The sequence below is a fragment of the Oncorhynchus masou genome, chromosome 10 (genome assembly GCF_036934945.1).
Source record: "Oncorhynchus masou masou isolate Uvic2021 chromosome 10, UVic_Omas_1.1, whole genome shotgun sequence".
Lineage (NCBI taxonomy): Eukaryota > Metazoa > Chordata > Actinopteri > Salmoniformes > Salmonidae > Oncorhynchus > Oncorhynchus masou.
In genome coordinates, this window is record NC_088221.1 from 37,809,440 (window position 1) to 37,821,995 (window position 12,556).

The 12,556-nt window shown below is 42.2% G+C and overlaps 1 pseudogene; it reads left to right on the top strand.

Moving 5' to 3' along the window:
• The first annotated feature begins 822 nt into the window (after window positions 1–822).
• On the top strand, window positions 823–3,129 carry LOC135546854 (sterol 26-hydroxylase, mitochondrial-like; annotated as a pseudogene).
• The last annotated feature ends 9,427 nt before the right edge of the window (window positions 3,130–12,556 follow it).

A 12,556-nucleotide genomic window follows, 5' to 3' on the forward strand; every position in this document is an offset into this window, starting at 1 on the left:
TAAGACTGAGACTCGCTCCAATACAACCCAACATTTCAGAGTTGTGTGCATCCTTTTAAGCACACCCTTCTCATTAACCTGTGGGGAGTTATTCACCATTTCTGACGAACAAATAAGGTTTTTATATGTAAGATGGTTAAATAAAGAGCAAAATTATTGATTATGATTATATTATTATTTATGCCCTGGTCCTATAAGAGCTCTTCGTCACTTCCCAAAAACTCACATTCATTCATATGTTTAATAAATGTATGGCAGGCTTACAATATTGGAAAAAACAACATTTGAGAGTGCGCTGACCCTGGTTGCTAGAGGGGGTAAGCAGCTGGAGGTTGGAAAGAACTGAAAACTGCTGTTCACAAATGCTCTCCATCCAACCTCACTGAGCTCGAGCTGTGTTGCAAGGAGGAATGGGAAAAATGTCAGTCTCTCGATGTGCAAAACTGATAGAGACATACCCCAAGCGATTTACAGCTGTAATCGCAGCAAAAGGTGGCGCTACAAAGTATTAACTTAATGGGGCTGAATAATTTTGCACGCCCAATTTTTCAGTTTTTCATTTGTTAAAAAAGTTTGAAATATCCAATAAATGTCGTTCCACTTCATGATTGTGTCCCACTTGTTGTTGATTCTTCACAAAAAAAATACAGTTTTATATCTTTATGTTTGAAGCCTGAAATGTGGCAAAAGGTCGCAAAGTTCAAGGGGGCCGAATACTTTCGCAAGGCACTGTAGTTCCTTTTTCAAAGAGTGTATAATAAATATTGAAAAGGTAGACTGCACAATAACATTTCACAAAACATTACACATTATCACATACCCATGAACTCAAGTAACCTCTACTGCAAACTTGTGAATGAGGAGGATGTAGGATTTTTTGAGAGCACTCACGCTCTCACTCGTTTCACATATAAAAATGATGCAATGTGTTTAAGTTGTTGATGATATGTTATGTGACATCATGTTTCTCATGTGCATGAGACTCAAAATTGAGCTCAGGTGCATCCTGTTTCCATTGATCCTCCTTGATGTTTCTACAACTTGATTGGAGTCTACCTGTGGTAAATTGAATTGATTGGACATGATGTGGAAAGGCACATCTGTCTATATAAGGTCCCACAGTTGACGACAGTGCATGTCAGTGCAAAAACCAAGCCATGAGGTTGAAGGAATTTTCCACAGAGCTCCTAGACAGGATTGTGTCGAGGCACAGATCTGGGGAAGGGACCAAAACATTGCTGCAGCATTGATTGTCCCCAAGAACACAGTGGCCTACATCATTCTTAAATTGAAGAAATTTGGAACCACCAAGACTCTTCTTAGAGCTGGCTGCCTGCCAAACTGAGCAATCGGGGGAGTAGGGCCTTGGTCAGGGAGGCAGCTCAAGTGGGGACACTTCACGCTGAGGTATGAGTTTCACACACAGGCAGCTGGTGGTACCTTAATTGGGGAGACAGGCTCATAGTACTGGCTGGAATGGAATACATGGAATGGTATCGACACATCAAACGTGTTCGATACCATTCAATTTACTCCATTCCAGCTGTTATGAGCCATCCTCCCATCACCAGCCTCCTGTGGTTTCACAGATCGCCATCTGCTACACAAGGAATTGAGAAAAGACCTGAGATTCACCCTAAGCATCTATATTGTGCTGGTTACTGTAACCTCTGACCTCTGTCCCCATACAGCGGCGGAGCAGGTGCTTCAGAAGATGGAGGAGATTGAGCAGAAGGTTCATCTGGGCCAGCCGGTGGAGGGAGAGTACCTCACACACCTCCTGGTCAGTGAACAGATGTCTGTCACTGAGATACTGGGGTCCATTGCTGAGCTACTGCTGGCTGGGATCGATACGGTGAGGTGTGTGTTTTATGAAGCGCTGTTTCACAGTAGGGTGTGACAGGGTGGCAACAGTAGTGGAGAATGGGGTGAAGGCCTGCTGGGGGACATGTTTTTTTTTTTGTTATTTTAGATTGTGTACATTTTCAATATAACCACATTGGCTCCCTACGTCAGACTGTTACAGTAAGCACCATAGCAGTATCGGTACCATTGTCTCTCATTGGTGCCTGCCTCCCTAATCAGACCATAAAAATATAATTACCTCGCAATTAAAATAATACTAATATTATTAGCCTACAACCTATTCCTATTGTAATTGTATTTCTATGCTGCAGACATCCAACACCATCTCGTGGTCTCTGTACCACATGGCCCTGGAGCCAGAGATCTAGGAGAAGCTGTACCAGGAAGTGATCAGTGTCTGCCCAGGGGACAAGGTGCCTACTAGTGATGACATCATTAGAATGCCCTGGCTCAAGGCTGTTGTCAGGGAGACACTACAGTAAGTTGTCAGTCATCTGTCATTCTGTAAATTCACTCATTATAAAATTCATAATGGGTTATTAAAGTTATTATATTCATAATGAGTGATGTATTGTGATGTGCAGTGTACGTCAATGTGCCTATAATTTGTCCTTAATTAGTCAAATGGAGCCAATCCTTTCCTCTCTACCCCTCGTGACTCTTCTATACTCTCTCTCTAGGATGTACCCAGGAGTACCAGGAAACGCACGCATCAATGTGGAAAATGACATAGTTGTGGGGGAGCACCTCGAACCCAAAAATGTGACTTACACTTCTACCATCTTGTACTGTTGGAAATGTTTTCTATTGGTAAACTAAAGTTATTTTATTTTCATCCTGTGTGTGGAGATACAATCACACTTGTATATCCAGAGATATACATTACCTTTCGCCCTTAACTTCAATATTTTAATTCATTAAAATCCAAGGTAAACTTTTGGTTTGTTGATATTGCTCACACCAAACAGTATACCACTGATCAGAGTTAGAGCAGCTGTATTTGGCTGTTCTCCCTCTCCTGTCCTTTCCCTCTATCTCAATTCAAGGGCTTTATCTCTCTCTCCTCCTTCCTTTCCATCCCAGACTTGTTCCACCTATGTCACTATGTTGTGTCCTATGACCAGGCAGTGTTCCCGGAGCCCCAAGTCTTCCTGCCTGAACGCTGGCTCCGTGTGGGCTGGGGAAAGACAAGAACAAGCACCTCTTCAGCTCAGTGCCCTTTGGTTTCGGGGTCCGGGCCTGCCTGGGCAGGAAGTTGGCTGAGCTGGAGATGTACCTCATCTTCTCCAGGGTAAGACATCCAGGCCTGCTCTGTAGTTGTATAGTACCCCTACTGTTATGCGGAGCAGCACAGGGGAACCCAAGAACAGACTCAAACCAGGAAACGGGGATGAATGAACCAAGATATTTATTGTAACGCAGGGAGAGATTAAGTGCAGATCCAGGGAGGCTTGGATGAGTTGTAGGAAACCAGATGTGGAGGCTGAGGTAGGAGTGAGCTGGGTTGAGACAGGGTAAACAGGTCTGGAGGGGAATCCAAGGGAGTGATGATCAGTTGAATCCAGAACAGGGTAGCAGGGTGGTGAAATGTGGAACAGGAACCAGAGTCAGAGCGGCAAAACTGCAGTGAGAGGAGAAACCGCATCAGGCAAGGAAATAGGCACAGCAGGATACAGGATCTTAAATGACGACAAATAGCTAGACGCATGTCTGACTGAACAGAGATTATGATCTGGCAGAGTGGAAGTGGCGGAACTGAGTATTTGTAGAGGTCTTGATTATGGAAGGGGTTGCAGCTGGTGGGGAACTGCTGACTCCAGCACAACTGTCTCCAACCACACACAGAGGAGAGGGAGAGAACTGGGGGAAATGGCTGCAGGTCAAGGAGACGCTGGATGTCCACGAGGGGGTGAAGCAGGAGCAGATGTGTCACCTACAGCATATGCCCTTCATTCAACAGTTTTATGTAGAACTGTGATAGTAGCTTGGGATTCAGACCACATGCTTTTCTGCGTCTGGAAATGATCAGGCAACTGTGATAGTGCAAGAGACAATACAGCATCCTCTGTCTTTTATACATTTCCTTTAGTGACTTTCACATTTCATTTGCCAGTGCCTCTAGAGGACAGATGGGTTAAAGCTACATTAGGTTATACATGTTTAACCTACTTTTTAGCTGCAGCCTCAAGACATTGAGTTAGTTATAATTGTTGATCTAGTCTGTAGTAACCCTCTAATATAATCAGGTTCAGCTGGTTGTGGACCCTCCCCTCTGGAAACCTCTTTCTCAAAGCTCTGGGCATGTTGTTTTACACACACTTTGTAGCTACTGCTCACACTCCCCATCCGTTTACCTTTCTCACTTTATTCACTCTCTTCTGAACCATGTTGCTGTAGCCGATCTCTGCCTCATATTTCTGAACAGTTGAAATGATAAACCCTGTAGCGATTTGAATGACATCCCCAAAAATATTTATTGAAGGTTATACAACCTTCCGTCTGTTGTAACAGTTATTGCAGTTGCACAACCAGGACAGTCCCTACACATTGCATAGGGGCAAAAACAATTAGCGTTTTTTCTGATGTACACATCTTTTATAGTTGCTTTCATATGTTAGCCACTAGTCAGAGTTCCTGTACAAATGATGTAACTAGTACCACATGAGTAGGCTAACTAACTGTTCCACCTCTGGGCAGCCGAAAGTTCTAGGCAGCTCTAGCATCCGGACAGGTAACCAGAGTCTGACAATGGACGAGTTCATTTTGCAGTAGGCTGCACTATTATTCCTTATGTGGTTTGTCAACTACTGCCTACTAGTTGTGATAACATTCATTGTTATGTTGCGAGAGGAGTTGCTGAAAAAAAGAACTAGCCAAATGTTTGCAATGATAATGAGGAAATAATTGCTATTTTGACTGCCTGTATGTCTTGCTTGTGTTTATGTTTGCCTAAATATACTGTTACAACAGACAAAGTTTGTACGAACATGTTGATCATGTCTTTTGTTTAGAACACAATAGCTGAATATCTTTGCATTGACCCCTCCCATTTTTACGCTGCTGCTTCTCTGTTTATCTATGACTAGTCAATTTCCCTCTACCTACATTTACAGTACCAGTCAAAAGTTGGGATCCTACACGTTGGAGAATGCTAGTTTTGATGTCTTCACTATGAAATAACACATGGAATCATGTAGTTACCAAAAGTGTTAAACAAATCAAAATATATTTGAAATTCTTTAGCTTAGTAGCTGTTGCCTTGATGACAGCTTTGCACACTCTTGGTATTCTCTCAACCAGCTTCATGAGGTACAGTAGCCACATGGAATGCATTTCAATTAACAGGTGTGCCTTGTTAAAAGTTAATTGGTGTAATTTCGTTCCTCCTTAATGCGTTTGAGCCAATTTGTTTTACCTGTCCTTGTGATTGTCTCCACCCCCTCCAGGTGTCACTTATTTTCCCTGGTGTATTTATTTGTGTTTCCTGTCTCTCTGTGCCGTCAAGTCAACCAGCGTGTTTTTCCCCGTGCTCCTGCTTTTTATTTTCTCTCTTTTGCTAGTCCTCCCGGTTTTGACCCTTGCCTGCCCTGACTCTGAACCCGCCTGCCAGACCATACTGCCTGCCCTGACCTCGAGCCTGCCTGCCACTCTGTACCTCCTGGACTCTGACCTTGTTATGATCTTTTTGCCTGGCCGCAATCATTCTCTTGCTTGCCCCTTGGATACTAATAAATATCAGAGGCTCGAACCATCTGCATCTGGGTCTCGCCCTGTGCCCTTATACAATCAGTTGTGTTGTGACAAGGTACGGGTTGTATACAGAAGATGGATCTATTTGGTAAAATACCAAAGTCCATATTTTGGTAACAGCTCAAATAGGCAAAGTGAAATGACAGTCAATCATTACTTTAAGACATGACAAGGGCTATGATGAAACTGGCTCTCGTGAGGACAGGAAAGGACGACCCCCTGTTTCCTCTGCTGCAGAGAATAAGTTCATTAGAGTTACCAGCCTCAGAAATTGCAGCCCAAATAAATGCATCACAGAGTTCAAGTAACAGACACATCTCAACATCAACTGTTCAGAGGAGACTGCGTGACTCAGGCCTTCATGGTCGAATTGATGGTCCAAATTTTTGGTTCCAACTGCTGTGTCTTTGTGAGACGCAGAGTAGGTGATCATGATCTCTGCACGTGTGGTTCCCACATGGAGGAGGATGTGTGATGGTGTGGGGGTGCTTTGTTCGTGATAATTTCAGTGATTTATTTAGAATTCAAGGCACAGTTAACCAGCATGGCAAACACCGCATTCTGCTGCGATAGTCCCACTAAGCCCAAACCAGACGGGATGGCCTATCATTTTTTATTCAATAGGACAATGATCTAACACACCTCCATGCTTTGTAAAAAAATATTTGACCAATAAGAGTGATTAAGTGCTGCTTCAGATGACCTGGCCTCCACAATCACCCGACCTCAACCAAATTAGGATGGTTTGGGATGAGTTGGACCGCAGGGTGTGGGGAAAAGCAGCCAACAGGTGCTCAGCATATGTGGGAACTCCTTCAAGACTGTTGGAAAAGAATTCCAGGTGAGGCTTGTTGAGTGCCAGGAGTGTGCAAAGCTGTTATCAAGGCAAAGGGTGGCTACTTTGAAGATTTTAAAATATATTTTGATTTGTAGAAAATAGTAAAAAATAAAGATGAATCCTTGAATAAGTAGGTGTGTCCATTTTTTTTGGACTGGTAGTGCACATATTACCTCGACTTACCAAATGTGCGAGGGCAAAGGTGTTTTATTAGGATCCACATTAGCTGTTGCAAAATGAGCAGCTATTCCTGGGGTCCACACAACATGAAACATAATACAGAACATCAATAGACAAGATCAGTGTGGTGGAAATTCTAATCAACAGTGAGGAGACGAGGTCAATCACCAATCAGGATATTACTTTATTCAAAACGTGTTAATAAGGAAAGCATAGAGCAATTGCTTCTATAATGATGAGGCCGGTCGGCTCAACACTTCCAAGTGTTGTGGCGAATAGCTCTGACATACAAAAATATTTTATAGAAAAGATACGCCCTTTTAGTCTTCATGACAAACAGCAGATGTATGGAATGGGTCACAAGGTGAAACTTGATATATGAGAAAGGAGTATCCCGCAGCCAGATAGCATTTGCCATGAAGACTGTTCTTATTGTTCAGTCTGGCCCCTAAGATGATGCTCCGACCTCGTTCCTGGTACTTCATAGGACAGAAACACCAATGCATTCTATGGCATAAATCAGTTGTCAACTCCAGATACTCCCATCTCAAGTGAAACCTCTTCTTGAGCCCACGCCTGGACAAACTCACTGAGGAGTGAGCCTCTAGGTCATACACTACCCCAGGATAGGCGCAACATCAGAGATGACATACCATGGTTCCAGACACTACCCCAGGATAGGGGCAACATCAGAGATGACACCATGGTTCCAGACACTACCAGGATCCCAGGGCAACATCAGAGATGACATACCATGGTTCCAGACACTACCCCAGGATAGGGGCAACATCAGAGATGACATACCATGGTTCCAGACACTACCCCAGGATAGGTGCAACATCAGAGATGACATACCATGGTTCCAGACACTACCCCAGGATAGGTGCAACATCAGAGATGACATACCATGGTTCCAGACACTACCCCAGGATAGGTGCAACATCAGAGATGACATACCATGGTTCCAGACACTACCCCAGGATAGGCGCAACATCAGAGATGACATACCATGGTTCCAGACACTACCCCAGGATAGGTGCAACATCAGAGATGACATACCATGGTTCCAGACACTACCCCAGGATAGGGGCAACATCAGAGATGACACCATGGTTCCAGACACTACCCCAGGATAGGTGCAACATCAGAGATGACATACCATGGTTCCAGACACAACCCCAGGATAGGTGCAACATCAGAGATGACATACCATGGTTCCAGACACTACCCCAGGATAGGTGCAACATCAGAGATGACACCATGGTTCCAGACACTACCCCAGGATAGGTGCAACATCAGAGATGACATACCATGGTTCCAGACACTACCCCAGGATAGGCGCAACATCAGAGATGACATACCATGGTTCCAGACACTACCCCAGGATAGGTGCAACATCAGAGATGACATACCATGATTCCAGACACTACCCCAGGATAGGGGCAATATCAGAGATGACATACCATGGTTCCAGACACTACCCCAGGATAGGTGCAACATCAGAGATGACATACCATGGTTCCAGACACTACCCCAGGATAGGTGCAACATCAGAGATGACATACCATGGTTCCAGACACTACCCCAGGATAGGTGCAACATCAGAGATGACATACCATGGTTCCAGACACTACCCCAGGATAGGGGCAACATCAGAGATGACATACCATGGTTCCAGACACTACCCCAGGATAGGTGCAACATCAGAGATGACATACCATGGTTCCAGACACTACCCCAGGATAGGGGCAACATCAGAGATGACACCATGGTTCCAGACACTACCCCAGGATAGGCGCAACATCAGAGATGACATACCATGGTTCCAGACACTACCCCAGGATAGGGGCAATATCAGAGATGACACCATGGTTCCAGACACTACCCCAGGATAGGTGCAACATCAGAGATGACACCATGGTTCCAGACACTACCCCAGGATAGGTGCAACATCAGAGATGACATACCATGGTTCCAGACACTACCCCACACATCTTTTCTCAGACCTTATATTTATTCTGTTTTTATTTCACCTTTATTTAACCAGGTAGGCCAGTTGAGAACAAGTTCTTATTTACAACTGCAACCTGGCCAAGATAAAGCAAAGCAGTTGACACAAACAACATAGAGTGACACATTGTCAATGCCAGGAGGTTTGTCATTATTGATCAATAACAATACATTTTCCACCTCTCCCACATTAACTTTACAAATTCACTGCTTTTCTTTCACTGCTTGCACTGCTTTTCTTTCACTGCTTGCACTGCTTTTCTTTCATTATTTGTTTTTTTATACATGAATACAATTGCTCACTCTTCGTTGTTGGCATATCCTGCCTAAGTTTGCTCACTTTGCCAATGAAGTAATCATAAAAATAATTAGCAACATCAAATGGTTTTGTGATGAATAAGCCATCTGATTCGATGAAAGATGGTGTTGAATTTGTCTTTCTGGGCATAATTTCATTTAAAGTACTCAAGTTTTTTTTCTATCGTTCTTTCTTTCATTGATCTTGGCTTCATAATACAGTTTCTTCTTCTTTTTGTTGAGTTCAGTCACACAATTTCTCAATTTGCAGTAAGTAAACCAGTCAGATGTGCAGCAGGATTTATTAGCCACTCCTTTTGCCCATCTCTTTCAACCATACAGTTTTTCAATTCGTCATAAACCCACAGAGCCTTAACAGTTCTAACAGTCTGTGTCACACTCTGACCATGATTTGCGTTGTTGTTTCTATGTTTTGTTTGGTCAGGGTGTGATAGGAGTGGGCATTCTATTTGTATGTCAAGTTTGTCTATGTCTAGTTGCATGTTAGCACTAGGTTTCATTAGCAGTCACATTCATTTGTTGTTTTTGTTATTTTGTTCAGTTTACTTCGTGTTTTTCGTCATCCGTTAAAATGATGCATTCACACCACGCTGCGCTTTGGTCCACTTCTTACGACGATCGTTACAGTTTCTTAACAGGTGCATGTTTATCAATAATTGGACAAAGCAATTTCATAAATGAATCTAGTGCCGCTTCTGGATACTCCTTATTAATCACATCAGACCAACAAATATTGTTTACATCATCTACATAAGAGTATCAGCAAAATCTTTTGTATCTTATACACTATTTTAGGCCCATCTGTTGGAACCTTGGTTCTCCTGGATATAGCCACTATATTGTGATCACTGCATCCAATGGGTAAGGATACAGCTTTAGAACAAAGTTCTACAGCATTAGTAAAGATGTGATCGATACATGTGGAGGATCTTGTTCCTGTAGTGTTTGTATATAGCCTGGCAGGTTGATTAATAACCTGAACCAGATTACGGGCATTGGTTACAGTAAGAAGCTTCTTCTTGAGCGGACAGGTTGATGAAAACCAGTCAATATTCAGGTCCCCAAGAAAGTAGACCTCTCTGTTTACATCACATACACTATCAAGCATTTCACACATATTATTTAGATACTGACTGTTAGCACTTGGTGGCCTACAGCAACACCACAAAAGAAAAGGCGTTAGATGTGCCAAGTGAACCTGCAACCACAACACTTCAATAACACTTGACATAAGATCTTCTCTAAGCATTACAGGGATATGGCTCTGAATATATACAGCAACATCTCCCCATAAGCATTTCTGTCTCTTCTATAGATGTTATATCCTTGTATTGCTACTGGTGTATCATCAAATGAAATATCTAAGTGAGTCTCAGAAATGGCTAATATATGAATGATATCTGATGTTAGCAAGTTATTGATTTCACAAACCTTATTTCTAAGGCTACACATATTAATATGGGCTGTTTTCAGCCCTTTCCTGGGTGGCTTATCAGAGATAGACATCATACTGAAAAGAGCAAACAAAGCAAGAGAGAAAAATGTACATTCAACAGTCCATTAATCAATTGGTGTGTGTGTGTGCTGCGGGGTTGAGGCTACAAACTCATAGGCTTGGCTCTCTCATCCCTTCCAGGCTTCTGGGAGGGAGGGTGGACAATGAGTCTGTCATAGCGGATGTAAGCAATGTCCCCACGCTCTCTGGCAGCTTTCATGGCTGGGATCAGTTCTTTCCTCTTCTGGCACACAGCTTCAGGATAGTCCTCGTTGAGGAAGATATACGTTCCTCTCAAGATCTTGAAACGTATATAGCACATTGACTCTGTACTGGTACCACCTGTAAATAGCCTCATTAATGTTATTTTATTGTTGCTCTTTCATTATTTTTTATAATATTTTTTATCATGTATTTTTTTTAAACTGCCGTTTATTTTAGTACATACATTCTTAACACGTATTTTTCTTAAAACTGCATTGTTTGTTAAGGCCTTGTAAGTAAGCATTTCACTGTTGTATTCGGCGCATATGCCAAATAACATTTGATTTGATGTTGCTCAGTATGGAATGCATAGTTCAAATGTGTCTACCATATCTTTAGTATAGCCTACAATATGAAGTTTCCCTCTCCATGTCAAGGAGGGGAAGCAGCAGCTACTTAAAAAATAAAATCCTGCACATGCGCAGAAATATCCGTATCAACAGCCACGGTAAGTCAGGTTCCAGAAAAATCCGGAACAAAACGTGATTAATCACTGCCATTGATTGTCCCACTAGGAAAGCTCATATTTCTATGTAATTGTTCTATTCATGGGTTGTTGTTTTTCTACCTTGTATCTATTCTTTTTATCTCTTTTCATTTAACATGTGGAGAGCTGACATTCTATCTAGGACAATAACATAATATAATCAATGTGTTTTCCTCTATCCTTACAGTTGATAAAACACTATGAAATACGCACTGACCCTACCGGAGCCACAGTCAAGCCAGTCACAAGAACCCTTCTGGTCCCTGCTACCCCAGTCAACCTGCAGTTTATTGATAGGACAGTCTAGCAGCAGGAGGAACCAATGGCAGTAGAAGGAGTTTCCTTATGAACCACATTAGTATTCACACGGTGTACATCTTTCTGTCACCAAGCACTACTTCACAGATGGTCACTTGGTGTACTTTATCTCACTTAACCTTCCCATACATTAAAAGACAGTGATGAACATTAAGCTAGCCTGCTAGCCCCTACTAGTAACTTTCAGACGGGGCTAGTAGAAAATGTACCTATCTAACCCGACGGCTAGTGAAATCTGGCCTTTTTCAAGTATCGCATGGCACATATTTTGGACCTGGGCTAGTAAATATTGTGGTCTACTAGTCAGGCTGGCCACTGCCCAAAATCCTTAAATTCCATCCCTGTCATTAACAAGTGACCCACAAATGTATAACATCATGACCACAACACAGCGAGACCTCAGTGAGACCCTGTTGCTGACCATTTGATGTCATTAGTTTAACATGTATTTGTGTAAATAGGTTTATTTTAACTGCTCCAGTTGAGGCTATTTACTCTTTGTCACTAACAAACGCAGTGTCATTTTATTTACTTTTTTTAAGTTATGTGATTTTAACATGCATTTTATATTAAAATGACTATGCACATACTATTATAGATGATAATTACCTAAAAATATATGTTGTTAATGTTATAAATTCTGTATTGAAGACAAACAGGATTTTCTCCACCAACCATGGCAACTTTAATTATTCATTATTTGATCACAAAATATATTAATATATTCAGTAAAAGTCCGGTTATTCAAGTTTTCATAGTATAGTTTGATATGACTCCTCCCCATCCCTAGATAATCATTCTTTCTGGCATGATTTGGAGTTAATTGTGACATAAAATGCCCTTTCCAAGTCAGTATTGTGGATTCAGAGAGGTCATTTAAAGTAATGAGATAATAAGGGTTATAATAAGGAATATCACTATGAGATCTGTTTCCCACTTGGCACAGACGTCAATTCAACGTCTATTCCGCATTGGTTCAACGCCATTTCATTGAAATGACGTGGAAACAGTGTTGATTCAACCAGTGTTA